Consider the following 18,378-nt stretch of genomic DNA (forward strand, 5'->3'; position numbering starts at 1 on the left):
CCTACCAACTGCGACATTCACATCAACGCGAGGCTTTCAGGGTGGGCCCAGAATGTTCTGGACGCTTCTCGAAGTAGCGTCGCCCCAGCTGCGGGTCTTTCCACCACACCCATCTTCGTTTCGATCGCGTCTTGAATGGTGACAGCGTATTTAGTATTGGTGGTTTGGACAGCTCAGGGTTTCACCCACGGCCATGCAACAAGTCTACACTTTCGCTTTCATAATTTACCAGCTCTCAGAATGTAAAACAAGCGAGTCGTAAGTCAGCTACCGCTAAGGAAAGATACTCGTTGTATACCGTAGACAGTACAGTTCAATCCCGGTGCTGGTTTTCTGTTTACTTAAACAGGGTTAACTAGAAATTTCTGGCATTGAATTTCTTGGTGTCTACGTGGTAATGATACTGCTGTGTAAAAAGACAAAGTTTGGAGGGTATAACGATTGTATAATCACTTACACTCCCTACTATGCCGAGTGAAATGCCCTGGCCGGCTTTGCGCAGGTCAGGAAACTTATATAACTATCTCTTGCAGTCTGTTCGACAACTATGAAATTCCTAGGAGAGATTAAGCGAATTGAACAGCGTTGTTTAGTTTAAAGAAAAGCACGGGTCAGATATACGTGGCGGTGCGATAGTACTTCAGTTTTCACAGATTTATAAAAACAATTTCGGTTAGATTTGTGAAGTGCCGGAAGGAATAATCTACAGTTCGGAGCAAAAGTATAGATTCCACGTCCGGGAAAATTCGGTTTTTCTGCGGACTAAGCGCGCGTTGGCTTGGACGAAAAAACCAACAGGTGTGCAGTTAAGATCTACAGGTAAGGGGAGAAATAATGGAGCGCCAAACCCTTGAAGCGTCGATGCGCTGCCCTACGAATGCTGCTAGCGTGCAATTCAGCCTTTTGCTCCCCAAAGTACATTGTGCGCAATCTGGAATCACAATAGGACAGCGTATAGTATGTGGTAGCAAAACGATGGTCGCCTACCAAAACCGCCCCGTGGCAATGTTATTGGGATAGGTTTTCTTTTGGGGTATTTAAAGGCTATCGGGTCACCTCCAAAGAATAAGATATATTTTGGCTGTCGCATTCACCGAGTATATCGCGAAAGAGTCACGCAGAAAGCAACTGCAGTATTCATTCCTGTATCGCCAGAAGGCAGCAAGCTTGAAAAGCGTTGTCCAATACCCCACTGTGGTAACTGTCCGGTGCGAGACGACTGACACCTAATGTTTCGGTTTGTGTTTTTTAAGATGTCAACCATTACTCGCAAGTTACAATGCCTGGAGTACAGCGAGGATTTTCTCAATGGGCACAGGTTGAGGCGTTGCACCTCAAAGCGTGACGTTAGGCCCAACATTTTATGCTTAGTATCAACGGTAGGTAAGCCACACGAGGTTCACCAAGTGTTACACAACTTCATACTCATTGCGCGTCGAGGATGGGGGTATCGGTTTATGACGTAACTTTGACATATGACGTTTATGACGTACACAGTAACTGTGGTTGACTAATCAGCCCTAAAAATTAGATAAGGCGACGTAACTATACCGACGCCTACGTGACAAAAAAGGTTAGCGCATCAAGAAACAAAACACACGAAAGAAAACGAACAGGACGGGCTCTACTTCAACTTATTTATTACCAAGCTACATCTTCACGTATATAGCACAAAAAACCCGAGCATGCGCAGCGTGAACCATTCAACGCACCGCTCCCAAGCAATCATCACAACAAATATAGATAGCACTAGATAAATTAATACCGTTTTTCGGTCGTGTGTTTTGTTTCTTGATGTCTAACCTCCTTTGTGACGACCATGAACCAGCTAGATCAGCAGGAAGTTTTATCGATGCCTACGTATTGGCGAAACCCAGCCAGTCTAGCCAAAAACAGTGATATACCTGGGCGAAACTACACGCAATTTTAAGTAACGCTAAAGGGCAACTGTGCAATTTCTTCTTGCACATCCGTCTCTGTGTTTCGCCCGATCCCAACCCTTCAAATGAAACCCCAACCAAACTAAGCAATACTGATTGGTCATTAACAGTCACTATTGCTAGTACGGAAGTTGAATGGGTTTCGCCCCTTTGGCAAAACTCAGAAAAAACAGCTGCCACCGTGAGTAGCTCAACGGGTTGAGAACTGGGCAAGCTTGTATACATTCATTGCGATGTTGAAGCGCAAATTTTACGGGAAGAAAGAACAACACAACACGAGCGCTCACTAGCAATTACTAAGCCCACTAGAGCGCGGACAAGAGCTCGAAGTAGGGCGCATATTACTGCGCAGGCGCTTCTTCAGACAGTTTTTTCTGAAATTAAAACTTCAGTCATTAGTAAGCGCTCCTGTTCTGTTGTTCTCTCGTCCTGTAAAGTTTCCGCTATTTCATCACAATGGGAGTAGCAATGCGGGAACGACATCGGTTTCTGTGCAATGGATGATGAGGTGGGGGGGTTAATTTGGTGACGCTTACTGCACCCTTCCCGGCGAGGAGTGCCTTCTAGGCAATAAAGTTGCATTATCTATCCAGCCGCAAGCAAAAAACTGATGTCCCTCAGCGACAGAATTGCACCTACGCCCGACAGACCCCAAATAAGGGCATTGCAGCCGTTCTGCGAATGACGCGGTTCATTGCATTTAGTTACTATTATGGCGCAAGCTAAAACAACGGAGGCGCCCTGCGTCTTGAACTTTGCGAAGGACAAGGCAGCGCATTGAAAACTCACATCGTCGAGGCACATCTTTCTCTGGCAGGTAGAAAAACACGACGAGTCCTTGGACCGACCTGGATCTTCTGCTTCGAGCTATGGCGCGTGGCGCTTTCCAGGCCTCGGAGTGATGATGATGATGTTACCCGGCAAGCACGCGTTCACTTCATCGCATCCGTTTAGATCTTCACACCGGGTAGCGTATTTGGAAAGCCTGGACGTCTAGACGCACCCCACGTTTGCCTGTTTTTTGCGTCGTACTAGAAGAAGCGAACTACTATTAAACGTGTCGATCATCTAAACCTATACGTAAGAGGTAGCAACTATCCTTATATTCGACAAGAATGCGTAGAAATGACGTAAGAGAGCATGTTGCAGCAAAAAAAGAAAAAAAAACTTCCTGTTATCTGCTATCAGCGTCAGAACCAGTGTTTTTATTTGAGCAATCCTCTAAAGATTTACTGGACATAGTTGATGATTGATTGTAGGTTTTAACGCGCCGACGCAACGCAGGCGATGAGGCGCGCCGTAGTGGAGGGCTCCGGATTAATTTTGACCACCTGGGGATCTTTAACGTGCGCCGAAATCTCGTGCACACGGGCGTTTTTGCTTTTCGCCTCCATCAGAAAAGCGGCCACCGCGGCCGGGAATCGAACCCGCGACCTCGTGCTCAGCAGCGCAACGCCTTAGCCACTGAGCCACCACGGCGGGTTTTACTGGACATAGTAAACACGTCGCTGAAAAATAGCTGGATACCTCCGGAATGCATGGGAACTCTCGAAGATAGTGTCCTTGCTAAGAACGAATGTTTAGGTTATGTCCCAGATAACATCAGGCCGATTCCCTTAAGTAGCAACTTGGTAAAGCTCATCGAGAGGATATGTTAAGCAATTGCTATTGTATTTCGCAAGCTTACTACTTTTCGAAACCTTGCTCAGTATGTATTTTGAGTGCTGTTAATAGCCACTGCATATATTGTATATACGTTGCGTTTTTTGTTTGTGTGATTTTTTGTTAACATTAGCCAATGCCGTTTGCCGCCTGTTGGCACCGGGGGGCTGGGGCTCGTCAAGCTGTTATTACGGCTTTTTTCCCCGGCTCCCTTTGCGCGAAAGTGATTTGTTTGTTGTTTTTTCGCGCAAGAATAAAAATCAAATCAATATGTTAAGCCCCACCCAAATTGGCTTCAGACCTGGGAATTCTATTTGGAAGGCTCATGTTGACATTGAGAGGCGCGTTAAACTAGCCCGTAGCCTAAAACACGTAGGTGCACTTGTTACTCTAGATATAACAAAGGCCTACGACAGCGTAGAGTATACTACCTTAATGTCCCAGAGTAGCGAAATTCCAGTATACATTCAGTCCTGGATTGGTGCGTTTTTAACTGGAAGGACATTCTTTTGTACCAAAGATGGCATATCATCTTAGCAATATCAGCAATTTTGTGGGTTCCTCAAGGGTCAATCCTTTCTCCGGTTCTTTTTAATGTTCTTCTGAGATCAATTCCGATTATGGATGGTATATCAACTTACGTTTATGCCGGTGATGTTGCTTTTTACTCATCGGACAGAGACATTCATGACTGGTGTCAACGATTACAAAGCTATCTCGTCGCCCTAGATAATTGGCTTAGCAGGCTACATTTATCGCTTAATGCTAAAATATTGTGCTGTTTAAGTATTTCCGGTTTCCCTCCCATATCAATATGCATATTGTACCGACAGTAACCCATCCCTCAAGTTACAGAAATTAAATATCTCGGTATTATCTATGATGACAAGCTTACATGGCGTCATCATATTAAACATGTTGCTGGTAAAGCAGAAAGAGCTACAGGCATGCTCCGCAGGCTATGTAACCACAAATTCGGTTTCTGTAAAGACACACTGTTAATGATATGTAGGAGTTATGTTCGCCCGGTATCAGAGTGTGGCTGCGTCCTATTTTCTGGTTGTGGGGCGTATAAATTACATCCTCTATTTCTTGTTGAGAGAATGGCTATGCGAATATGCTTGGGGTGACCAAAATATGTCGCTAACTCAATTTTGCACCTTCAGACATGATTTCCTCCATTAAAGTACAGATTTCAATTATTGACCGTATAACCCTTGTCCACGGATGCCCTTGTCAAATTGTTTGGGTACCCCCGCACGACGCACAGTTCATTTTTCGTCTGAGGCCTGATCTTTTTCAAGGCATTCAGTGGCCACGGTTCCAGAGCCCCCAGATGGATATAGTACGGTCATGGCTTAAGCCACTTCACGCAGACCTTTTTTCGCTCCCCCCTCCTTGTAATAGTGTCATGTGTGGAAATAAACTTTGATAATATCTTCCCCACGAATTCAAAGATGTTGCTGTCCCGAATCCTCAATGGGTTGCCGGGGGATCATTTGTGAACCCTGCATTCCCATTCGTCATTGCTACTGATGCCTCGCAAAGTGATGAGAAGGCTGGAGTCGGGATAATCTCCCAGTCCCTCGATTGGTCCTTTCCAATTCGATTACCTGATTACACTCGTATTTTACAGGCGGAATTTTTGGCAATGATTTTGGCTCTTCAGAAACTTCAGCATAGATTTTCACATGTTGTCATTCTTTCTGACTCCCTCTCGTTGTGTTCCGCTTTAACATCCGAAATAGATTCTTCAATTATTGAAAACGAAATTTTGAAAGACTAAAAAGTTAGAACAATTTGAAAAAATTACGGAAATTGCTAACCGGGCAAAGCCCTGCATTTCCACAATAATGCGGATTTTCTGAATTCTCCAAATGTAGGCGTTGTAACAGTGTGCATGGATATAATTGGTGGAACCAAATTTTGAAAAATCAAAAATAAGAAAAATATCAAGCAATTACGGAAAATTGCAATCCGTATGACGTCCTGCATTTCCACAATAATGTGCATTTCGGGAATGTTCCACTTTGACTTGTTATAATAGTGAAAATGGGGATAATAGGTGGGACAGGATTTAGAAAAATGGGCCCATCTCCCCGCGAGGGGGACTCGAGTAAATGCGTCGCATAGGGGGTGGGTGTATTGCGTTAACGTTTAGTGTTTGGGGAGTTGGTGGTAGTGAATGCGTTGTATCAGCAGCTTCTTGGCGTAGTTTGAATGAGTCAAGGATATAAGGCGCGTTCGTAGCCTCCCATTCTGTGTCCGCTTTGTGGCGCAGTGGGTAGAGCACCGTGTACATTGCGTTCCGCCCGCAGGGTCGAGGGATCGAAACCAGGCGCCGGATAGTATTTTTTTTATATAGTGTAGGGGGAGGGGTGCGGACTACGACTACGGACGTCAACGCGGGTGACAGCGTGAGTTACTGAAATGCTCTGCATTTAAAAAGCCAAATGATTTGACCGTAAAAACCCATGCTCAAGACAAGCGGCTATGCATTAGTAGATAAGTCTCTGAATTTCTGCACATTTTTCTCTTTTAGAGAATAAAGTTACTAACAAATTTACCGCATTGTCGCCGGCTCTGATGTCAGCGGGGACGATGAAGATTACATTCCCCGAGCCGCGCGAACACCTAAGAGACAAGGTATGATTACCGCGCGGACAATCAATGCCGAAAGGAATTGCGCAAAAACAGCCGTGCAAACAGCCCATCGAACACGTAAAACGGTATAACGGCAACTCCAAAATTCACGATGACGTCCACTTCCGCAATTGTTGTGTCGCTATACAAGTACACCATTCTCTCCAGACCCTGCTACATGCGCGTCATATACCATGCTGTTTTCATCTGCTTCACGGACGCGTGGAATGTCCACAGGCACCACAGCCCTCAGTTGAAGTAGCGCCCACTGAGCTGAGGACCTTCACTGCCAGCCCATCAGAAAGTCTGACCTCCGCAGGAAAAACACCAAGAGGAGAGCCGATCAGTCTCCCTTCGCATTCTTTGAAGAGGACGAAGGTCACGCCGAGTCAGTCCCAGGATGTTGTTCGAAGAGATGGTATTGGACATCTTCCACTTGTGACGAGCCACCGACTTCAATGCAGGAGCTGTGTACCAAGCGCTAGCACGCTTAGCGCAGCTGTGTGCGCGAGATTACGTGCGCTACGTACGCATCGTAAGCGTAAACGCAAAAACGCAACGCGTTTGTTCAGACTGTCGCTGCATTGAGCGTAAAGTACGCAACGTTTGCTGCCAGCAGGGGCGAAATGTTGGAGGGTCCGCAACTTTTACGACAAGCACACATGCGACTGCTACGGCGGAGCCAATGGGCATAGCAGTTTCGGTTTTCACTTTCCGGTCACGGGCCTTCTGGCCTCCCCAGATTATTTTAATGACGATAGTATTTCTTGGGCTACTTAAACCCAGAAATTTTGATCTGTCTGTATGTCTGTCTGTCTGTCCGTCTGTCTGTCTGTAACTCGATTCAGCCACCCGGCCAAAGTAAAATTCATATTGCGCAATAGTCTTATATACTCACAGCCAAATGTAAACGTCTAAGCCCGGTTTATATGTTCATACTTGTCAACTTTGTTGAACAAGAACGAGATATTACGCAAATATAAGACAGGAAATTAGTACACAAGGGATATTTACGGTGTTCCTTTATTAAAAAATTTATGGATGCTTGGTTTTTCGATAACAAATGATATTCTACATCTACTGCAGAAAACCGCCGCCTCCTGGCGGCATATGAAAATTTACGCGGCAACAGCAACGACAGGTTCCACTAGCTAGGTTCCACGTTCTGCTTGGAACGCACGTGGAGCACGGCCACGCGGTTCTATAAACCTTGTAGCCAGCCGCCTCCATTCACGCGCGTCTCCACCATACTGCAGCGCTGGCATCGAGGAACCCGTAAGGTCCCTGAAATTTAGGGACCTTAGGAACCCGGCCTGTAGCAGTGGAACGCGATAAAGTCAAATCGCCTTGCGCAAACCTTTAGTGCGTTTACCTTGGGATGAGCGCGACGGTACAGGAACAGCATGAGAGGTGAGCGGGAAAGCAAAGGGGGGCATTTCCTTGGCAAATGTCTACAAGGACTATCGTCTTTTGACGACATTTGCAACGAAAAGAGCAGATACGCGGCCAATTTTTTCTTCCGGTTACCGCCATCGCAGGCATCCGCCGATGCAACGTTGTCGCACAGCGCAGTACTTATCGCCAGTCCTCAGCTTCGCAAAAAGATTGTGGAAATCTCCGTCAACGGCTCTGCCGAGGAACACTTGACTTACCCACATTATTCTACGACGCCTGCGTCTGTGTCGGTTAGAGCGTAGATGATAAGCTCATTTTGGGCTTGAAAAGCATCGACTCCCGCTAACAGCCGCTTGCTGATTGGCGCCATGATGAAAAATGCGAAACGCAGTTGCCTTACAGGGGTAATTGGCTGGTCGTAAAATACGTATCTTACCGAAGGGCTCAGTGGGAACACAGTTGGTTGCTAGCTGCGTATGCGAAATTTCCAGCAGTTGCGCAGATTGCGATAAATTTGCCACTTACAGCGGATGCGACTGTGGTCTGAACGCGGCCTAATTCTGTGCTTGAAGAAGAAACACAAATGATTCTTTCAATACAACAAACCAATTGACTGCAGCTGGCAAGGAGGTAGCAGAGCAGCCCACTGTGTCATATATGATACGTTTATTAATTCTTGACTGGTTTGAAATTTCATTTCTGTTTTTGTATTAATGAAGTCACATTAGCCCTTAAGGTCCGCACGTAGGTCACACGTTTCTCGTATTTTTATTTGCCTGGAAGTATGTATGAGTTTTTTGGGTAAAGTTATACTTTATACAAAACATTCGCATTGAAGAGGAAGTAGAACTGGGCATGTGTTATACTCAAATGAGCAACAACAACAACAAATTCAGGCAGCCTCGCACTACTTGCAGTCTTGCAGCTTCCAGCCTGCAAGACCGCAACGGGACAGCATGCGGTGCGTTGCTGGGTGGCACCAGAAACGCACCGCATGGTGTCAACTAAATTCCCCGACATAAAAGTACGCATTGTGTGGACGCCTGCACATGCCTCCATGGAGGGCAACGAATTTTCCCACCAAAAGGCGTGAGAAGTTGCCGACCAGGCCTCGGAGGATGTGGAGAAACCTGTACCTTTTGTCACATACCAGGAAGTAACACGACATCATAAGCTGAATCGAGGGACATTCCGTCTACTTCACCTAAACCTCATGAAATCCCAAGAAACAACACTCAGACAAACAAGCACCTTCCCGCATCCAATTAGGCTATACCGGATATTCCCCACCCGATATCCAGCAGAATGCAAATACTGCCAACAACCAGGTACACTTAGATATATCCTAGAGTGCGGGAAAAACAAGCACCTATCAGACCTTCCCCGCCCCCGAAACCCTCAGGAGAAGTGGGGGACACTGCTGTCCGGCCCCTGCCTCACGGACCAGCTCCTGCTCACCGGGAGAGCAGTCGGTGCTAAGGCAGCTCACGGATTTTCGTGAAGAAGAAATCACACCAGCAACACCATAAATGCTCTGGCAATAAGCGTCTCTCTCTCTCTCTCTCTCTCTCTCTCTCTCTCTCTCTCTCTCTCTCTCTCTCTCTCTCTCTCTCTCTCTCTCTCTCTCTCTCTCTCTCTCTCTCTCTCCTCTCTCTCCTCTCTCTCTCTCTCTCTCTCTCTCTCTCTCTCCAGCCTTGCACTAGTGGTGCAACACCGGAAAAACAGCGCAGCTGGGGTTAACCAAGCTTCTCCCGGTTTTGCTAACTTTTGCTAGGTTTTGCTAGGCTTTGCTAAGTTTTGCTTGGTTTTGAGATGTTCTTGCTGAACTAGGCTAAGTGTTGAGGGGTGAGGCCAAGTTTAGCGGGATTTTTAAAAGCCGTTCCGGTCGGTTCCCAACACCGAAAGCGGATTCCTGGGGGGAAGAAGCTAGATCGACCCCTGGTTCCGCTGTTTCTCCAGCCTTGCACCACTAGTTCCAACTAAACTATTCGTTTTCGCGTCTTAGTAGCCCAAAAAAGACTATCACCTTTAAAATGGTATAGTAGTAAGGGGTGCGATACGCATATGCCCCTTGTGTGCACACTCGAGCAGGCTCGAAAGCTTGGTTTTCAACACGAAAGTGTTTTATGCCGGGATCCACCAAGATCTGACTGACGTCATATCCGTCACGGAAATGACATCGCCAAAAAAGCTTCTATCGCGGCGGCTGCGCCAGATTTACAGCCGGGAACTCCGTCGCCGCAACGGGAGGTGCCGGGCACTTTACCGACTGCGCTATGAGCTGAAGCGCTGACATCTGTATGAACGCGTCATATATCCTTCCTATAACCTCCTCCATTTAGATTATGTTGGCGTCTAAGAGAGGCGAAGCGAAGTAGTGCATCACGATGCTAATGAGCGCCGACAGTTGGCGCCAACTGAGCTCGTCGCAACGCAGCCGTCTGCCGTACACTCCACGGAGCAGGAACGCAGTGGTCGCACATTTGCCAGAGCGACGCGCCTGCAGGTCGTCGCACGCCAAACACATCCACAAGCCCGGTAGAACTTCTATGGGCTTCTTGTGGGTGTGTTTGGCGTGCGACGACCTGCTGGCGCGTCGCTCTGGCAAAAGTGCGACCACTGCGTTCCTGCTCCGTGGAGTGTACGGCAGACGGCTGCGTTGCGACGAGCTCAGCTGGCGCCAACTGTCGGCGCTCATTAGCATCGTTATGCACTACTTCGCTTCGCCTCTCTTAGACGGTCGGGACTCGGGGGGAACGAGGCGGCCCATGACACGACTCGAGAATTCACAATCCGAGCTGCAGCCAGTCTAGTTCCTTACCACGGGGCCCGATTAGCCAGAGACCGCCTAATTACGTATCATGACATACTCACGCATTACCGCATCGCCCACCGAAAATACCCCCCGGCGCATCCCCAGCTCAGCAATGAGCAAGCGCGCACCTGGCGACTTCTGCAGGTTCATTCCTTTCCCTGTAGGGCGGTGCTCCATCGCATCCACCCTTCCCTCTACCCCTCACATCATTGCCCCGCACGTGGCGAGTGCGCCACACTTGCCAACTCCATGTGGGCCTGTCCTTCCAATCCCTTCCCGTGACGAGCAATGGGAGGGTGCGCTGGGTAGCTCCGACCAGGGCGTTCACATCGCCCTGGTGGAACGAGCTGCCATCTTCGCCGCCGACCTCCAACCGGCGGCCACCACGCTTCCCTAACCCAAGTCGCTCAATAAAAGCTTTTTTTCTCTCTCTCTCTCCCAAGAAGCCCCGCAAATCATGCTCTTTCACTGCAGCAGACCGTGAGATCACCAAACGTTTCGCTGGCAACCTGTTCGCTTTTGTTCGCATGGTTTGCGAGTGCGTGTGGTTTTATTCGGGTTTACGCAGTGCTCCGGTGCGGGCAATCCAGTGTCTAATGCCGATGCGTGTTACGGTGCCATACCGACAAAAATAAATAGCGATGTACAAGTTCATATCTATGCAGAATAAAAATTCAACTGATCCTGTGAAGGCCCATTTCACTTTCTTGTTTTACCGATTCCTGTGAAAGATGGGTCAATCACATTTTTTATTGAATTGGAAAACCTTTACTTCTCGTCAGAGCGAAAGGAAGACTAAAGCAAAAGGCATAGACGGCGTGACTGAGGTCCTCAGCCCCCTACACATTGTATCAGCAATGTATATCTCAGTAGGCTTGTCTACGTATACAATCGAACAGAGCAAATCGTTTTCACAAATGGGGGAATAAGAAAAAAATGATAAAGCAGCTAGGAAGAGAGTATGACAAAGGTGGAAGAGAGAGAGAGGAAAAGATAGGAAGAGAGTATCGGTGGTGGTGCACACTTTACAGGCGGCGCAGTTTTTTCCTGGTATTATTTTTATAACGCCGGACCAAGCCCATGAGCGTGCTCCAGGAAAGCAGAATCATTGTGTCGCAATTTATACTGGAAAGTAGAGACAAACTAAGATGTAATAACGTCATAAGTAGATGCCTTAAGTAGATGTGTTTTGAAGGACCTACGGACATGCACGTTGACGTTACTTGGCGCATCGTAAGGCTCATCAGCGTTGCGGTTACGTACCCTTAAGCTCAGAAGCGTAACGGCTATTGTAAAGGCTCTCAGCCATCATGATCATGACCATCATCATCCTCATCAGCCTGGTTGCGTCTAGTGCAGGACGAAGACTTCGCCCAAAGATCTCCAGCCACGTCTATCGAGTGATAACTATTCCATCTTTTCCAAACAAACTCCCGCAGCTCATCCCTCTATCAAGTCCTTGGCCCACCCCTATTGCGTTTACGCTCTATTGGCAGACAACACGTTAAAGGGACAGTCCCGCTATAGTAACAGCATAAACGAAAGCGAGACCCTAACGGAAAGAAGGTGACGATTATGATGCTGCTGACGACGCAATGATGATGATTATTATCCTAATGATGATGGTAAGAGGAGCATGTGTTCGGCGGTTGGACGCTAATGTTTCGCATTCACTGCACCATATCGAGTGCTTAAGTGTCTTTGTAACTGCTCGACTGAGCGGCTTTGCATGGCGGACATTCGTGAGGGAATATGGGACACTTCTCTGCGGAACTTTCCTAGGGACCGCTACATGGGGCGAGTTCTTTATAGGCAGAGGAAGAAGAAGAAGAAGAAGAAGAAGAAGAAGAAGAAGAGCGATCAGAAGAATGGAGGCTGCAGAAAATGTGAGTAGCAGTCAGTGCCAGTGACATGTTTTAACTGCAACATTTTCAGATGTGTAGCTACCCTCTTCCTGCTCGGATGTTTGTCAATGTGCAATTTATTGGGATTTCCTTATGGGTGTGAGTCGAAGACTGATACAAATCTTGGGACCTAAATAGGCCAGGAGATCGCAGTTGTCATTTTTAAAAGGCTGCGTCTAATCTCACGGCAGTTTCCCTAAAAACTGGCTGGCCTAAAATTTGCTGCATAATATTACGTCCCTACGTAACCTAACGTAACATAACCCCACCGAACCTGGCGTAACCTAACCGAACGCGTCATAACCTACCCAAATCCAGCCCAACGGCAACAAACCTAATCTAAAGCAGCCCAACGAGAAAGAACACAACCTATATTAAACGTAATTCAACCCATTCTAGAAGTCGTGCGCGTCGATGTCTTGATATAGTGCAAACCGTAGTAGAAATAAAAAATTCTGAAAGCTAAAAAAAAAGAACATGTCATTGTCGTATTCGAACCTAAGCCTTCTCGTTTAAAACCAAGTACCATACCACAGCGCTACAGGTACAGCTGCAAACGTGACTTTTTACGGAATATGTATGCCATAGAATCTCCGGGTGGCGTCCTTGGCCAATGAGAGGGGGCTGCCCTGAGAAATTTCTGACGGTAATTCTCACGATTGCCGTGATAATCGACACTACTTTTTTAAACGTGAATGCTCCTATTGATGCTCAGAGTGTCGGAAGGAGGGCATACCTAGTAAAACATTGTTCCCCCTGTTCCCGATTGCGGCAGATTCATAGCAGTGCCACTGCACCACTGCGTCGCTACTTCGTTGTCACGACAATATAACATGGCAAAAGTTTACTTGGTGTAACGTTGATGAAGGCATTCACATTTGCTGAGCTAATAGAAAAAATCGGATTTAATAATTGCTTTTTTGCATGGCCCGAAAATATTGAGTAACGACGCTGCTATTTTCAGTTACTGCATATGATACAGTTCATTGCAATACGTTACAGCCAAATGATATATCAGTGTACATCAACATTTGTGCAAACTTTTGTGCAAACTTGTGCAAACCTTTGTGCAAACTTGGGACTAACACAAGCTTTCTTGCACCCGAGCACTCGTCTATTTTTATGTTACACTGCAAGAGATGTTGCCATGCTAGAAAATTACCCCAATGTTACAGGCCACCTTTTATTGCGTAAAACATGGTAGGTGTTTCAGGCTAAGGGCAATTTATAGACATCTTCGCACATGAGGGGAAAAGTAAAACTGAGCATCCGTGCAGTTACCATGCATTATTGGTGCCTACAATCATCGTTCAAAATTACGATGTTTAACGCGTAGATGCTTCACGTGGGCTGGGAGGCGAGCCGTAGAGGATTAATTTCAACCTCCTGGGGATCCTTAACGCCCCAAAATGTTAAAGCTCGGTTCATTTTCTGTTCGCCTCTATCTGAACAGCCGCCACTTCGGCAGGGGTCGAACTCGCGTCCCTTGATGCAGTAGCGTATACGGGGTACCTCTGAGCCACCGCAGCGTTTTCACGCAACCATCGCATGGATGAACACATCAAAGGACTGAGTGCTATTTCTAGAGTTGAGGAAGCCTGAGTGCTTCAAAACGTAAGGGCACACGGTGCTATCCAAGGCAGGTTGCATAAAAACCGGAAAAGGAGGCTAGTCTGGTTGCCAAGCCAGTAAAGCCCTGTAGGGTGCACGGGGTCACTGTGAACAGCTATCTAAAGGACGTCGTCTCACTGAACTGAGAGCAATCAGTTTCATCTCCCCCATTTAAGCGCGGCCAGGGATGGGTAATAACCCTGACGGAAGGAGACATTCTGCTTCGCTATTCGTACGAGGTCGGCAATTCCAGCGCAAAATAGAATGTTAATGAAACGTGGTGGCAAAGTACGCCCACATACAGACCGACTTGAAAGATACCAAACCACCCCTACTAACGAAAGCAGTGCGTAGAACTCAGATAACAGCACTGGACTGGAGGGAGAACTGCTTGGTTACGCACGGTATACAGATTACGCGCTATAAATTTCGACCCTCCCGCGGCAGCGCCTACTAGGGAACGTCCTGAGTGTTGCCTAGCAAAGCGTGTTCTTGCTCGTGTGGGATTTTTTCCCACTATGACCTTGATTGGGATACTTTACGCTCTCACAAAACGACAGTGGGCCTGTTCGACTTACGGGCGTTCTGGCAGCCCGCGGGCAGCCAGAAGCTTGTTCTCGGACAGGAAGTGGCGTCGCGATTACGTTGTCAAGCGCCTCGGGATACACCGGAAGCCGGGACAGGGAAATCCCAGCCGTGACGAACGCTGCGGATCAACTTTTTTTCGGTCGTCTGCTACAGTTTCAGCTTCAAAATGTCGGACGACGCAAGAAGTGCGCTCGCTGCTCTCGCCGACGCATTCTGTGCGGACCGCCGTCATCCTGCAGATGAAGAGCACGACGGCGAAGCCGACGCTTTCATTGTGTGCGTCGTCCTCGCGATGGTCGAGCGGGAAGAACGGCATCGCGTACCCCTCTACGAGGAAAACGTTGTACCGACCTAACTGGAGTTCGAGTTCAGGAGACTGTTTCACTTGTCGCGGCGTACTGTGGCAGCCCTGGTCGCCGAATTTTAACGCTCCGAATTCTACCCCGAAGGACTGCGAGGACGCCCCAAAATTTCTGTCCTCAAGACAGTTCTGATTGCCCTGTCGTACAACACAGTGTACCATGTACATCATCGGTGGCAAATTCGACGTGACCGATTCATCTGTTCCCGCCGCAGTTTACCGAGTCACCGGATTTTTTTATTACTATCAGCGGACGGGAAATCTGGTGGCCCGACCCGGCAAAACGGGAGTGCAACAAGCGGGCGTTCCACGCTCTCATTCGTCGAGGAAGCGGAGGACTGCCAGTGGTGCCAACCAATTTTGACCGGATCGCCCCACACCACACCTCAAAAAACCCTACATCGCCCTACACAATATTCGGGATAGCCCTTTCTTTATTTTGCACGGTTTTATTTTTTTGTTTTTAATTCCAAAATTTCGTTTGTACAACTTTTAGTTATTTACCTTCGGCTACTGAATCAATGCTTATATATGTATATATATATATATATATATATATATATATATATATATATATATATATATATATATATATATATATATATATATATATATATATATATATATAATAAGAAATGAGGGGCTCGTTGAAAATGAGACAGAAATAAGAGTTGGCAGTCAATTGATTTGATTGTAGGGTTTAACGCGCCGACGCAACGCAGGCGATGAGGCGCGCCGTAGTGGAGGGCTCCGGATTAATTTTGACCACCTGGGGATCTTTAACGTGCGCCGAAATCTCGTACACACGGGCGTTTTTGCTTTTCGCCTCCATCAGAAAAGCGGCCGCCGCGGCCGGGAATCGAACCCGCGACCTCAGTTGGCAGTCAAGAAAACCTCGGAAAGCAAAGGGGAGGATGTGGTAGGTCATTGAAACAGATAAAGAATTTGGAAAGAAAGAAAGTGGAGAAAAAATGCCCGCCAGGTGGAATCCGAACCCGCGACCTCCAGAATACCGGTCTGGTGCGATAACCACTACGCTACCGGCGGGGTAATTTTTCCCTCCACTTTCTGGGGTCTTTATGTTAAGGTATTTTTGTTTCCTGTGCTTGGGGGTGGTAGCCAGCGCCACTCGGACTACTCGGGGTGAAGGGGCCTTCTTTTTAACCCCCGGGCCGTGACTCGAGTGGCTACGACATGTCAAGAGCGGCCGACCAGTGTTGAACCCTCTTAATCTTCCTATGGCACCAAGACTGCCAGAACAGAGGCCCTTGCTATGCATGTAGCGAATCAGAATAGGAAATGAGGGGCTCGTTGAAAATGAGACAGAAATAAGAGTTGGCAGTCAAGAAAACCTCGGAAAGCAAAGGGGAGGATGTGGTAGGTCATTGAAACAGATTAAGAATTTGGAAAGAAAAAAAGAAAGTGGAGAAATATATATATATATATATATATATATATATATATATATATATATATGTACAAAGTAAGAAACCTCAGTAACAGCAACAGCGGAGGGTTTATTTCGACGTTTCGACTTAGAGCCAAGTCTTCTACGGGAATGATGGCTTCGGTCGCTTCGGAAGAGAGCATATATGTCGAAAGTGGAAAGCGGGTTTACGAATGGCCAACGATACCACACACAAACATACGTGAATAACACAAACACGTAACGGGAATCTTCCTTATTAGAAGAATGAACAAAAAAATGAACAAAAAATGAACAGCGAAGAGAAAGACAATCCTTGCAGTCCTTATTGCCAGTGCTATTCGGCTGGCTGCTTGAAGGTGCCTTATAGCGCCGAATAATGCGATTGTCATTTATCTATGACACAGAAATAAAGAAATACAACTCGAGCGATCACGGCGGATTTTTTCTCGATGGAGCCTTTCAGCGGATAAATCCATGGGAGATCATTACGTCAGCGCAGGTAGACTTCCGCTCGGCCAGCTCCTTCTCTCACACGGAGGATGTGACTGTCGGACGGATATCACTGTTTGCAGTCGCCTATCTCTAAAGCTGAGCTGCCGAAAAGCAAAAACGCCCGTGTGTACGAGATTTCGGCGCACGTTAAAGATCCCCTGGTGGTCAAAATCAATCCGAAGCCCTCCACTACTGCGCGCCTCATCGCCTGCGTTGCGTCGGCGCGTTAAACCCCACAATCAATCAATAAATAAAGCAGGGCTGCCATAGCACCGCCGATTCCGCGACAGCAGCAATTTCTGCTAAATCCCCTACGTACTGAACTTGTCAGCCGCCCTAAAATTGGCCGCGGACACGATGCAGCTGCTGCCGCGGGTAAGGCCCCTAAAATTAATTTTAGGGGCCTTAGCCGCGGGTAGAGAACAGCACGCGAAGCGCGAGTCAGTGGTTGGAGAGACACGTGCTTCGAGCAGCCGGCCGATCCGTCTACAGGCTTTCATCGAGATGTTAGGCTTAACACTGCAGCGAATATTCGATTGCCGCTCTCGCAAGCGGCGCAGATAACAATTTTTAATTCAATTTGCCATGCAATGCAATGCAATGCAATGCAATTTTAATGCAATGCGCCGGCCTGCTCCACTTCGCGGCCGCGGCCGCCGCTCGCCCAGCGACCGTGCTGGTGGTATACGCGGCTCCCTCAGTGCGCCTGTCGCCTGCGCGGCGCATTTTCGCGTCCAATGTATTAAGAAGCAATAAAAATAGAGTGCCTGCAACCGCTCTAGAACTTGAGTCGCGGCCAGCTGCCCGACGAGCAGACGAAATCCCGCCGCCTCCGCGCCAAGCATCAGATCGTTTGTAGCTCGCGAGCAGAAGCTCCGACCTATGATGGGAGCGGTGCGCCGGAGAGAAACGACGTAGGGTCACGTGGCGCGCACTCCTAGGAGCCACACGGCGGATTTCTCCGTCATGTGAATACCCCTTTAAGCACATGGAAAGCTACATACACAGGGACCCAGTTCTCTAAAAAATGGTGGTTGATTCCTCTGTCATAAGAATCGGTCAAGCACGAAAGTGAAATGTGCAGCGAAATATGCAGCGAAAGGAGCATGATTTGCGGGATGGCGGCGGTCTTGTCGGTGTGCTTGGCGAGCGACATCCTGCTAGCGGGGCGCTTCAGGAAAAGTGCGACCGCTTCGGTCCTGCTCCGTGGCGTGTGCGGCAGACGGTTGCGTTGCGACGAGTTCCGTTAGTGGAACGCGAGAGGTAGAATATGTAGCTTGAACGTGCACGCGCGAACGCGTTCCCCTACCCGCTGGCGTTTCTCTCCGCATCAAATCAGTCGGCGTTCGCGCCATTTGCCCGTAGGCGTCGCTACGACGCAGCTTACGCCAACTGTCGGCGCTTGTTAGCATCATGATGCACCAATTCGCTTCACCTCTCCTATAGACGGAGCACCATCCGCGTCAATGAACCTTTTCTGGCGTTTCTCCTGTGTTCGTTGTGCTGGCGTCATTTCCGTGACGGATATGACGTCATCC

This window comes from Haemaphysalis longicornis, unplaced genomic scaffold, assembly GCF_048455015.1.
Source record: "Haemaphysalis longicornis isolate Haplotype H1 unplaced genomic scaffold, Haemaphysalis longicornis Haplotype H1 scaffold_12, whole genome shotgun sequence".
In the NCBI taxonomy this organism is placed as follows: Eukaryota; Metazoa; Arthropoda; class Arachnida; order Ixodida; family Ixodidae; genus Haemaphysalis; species Haemaphysalis longicornis.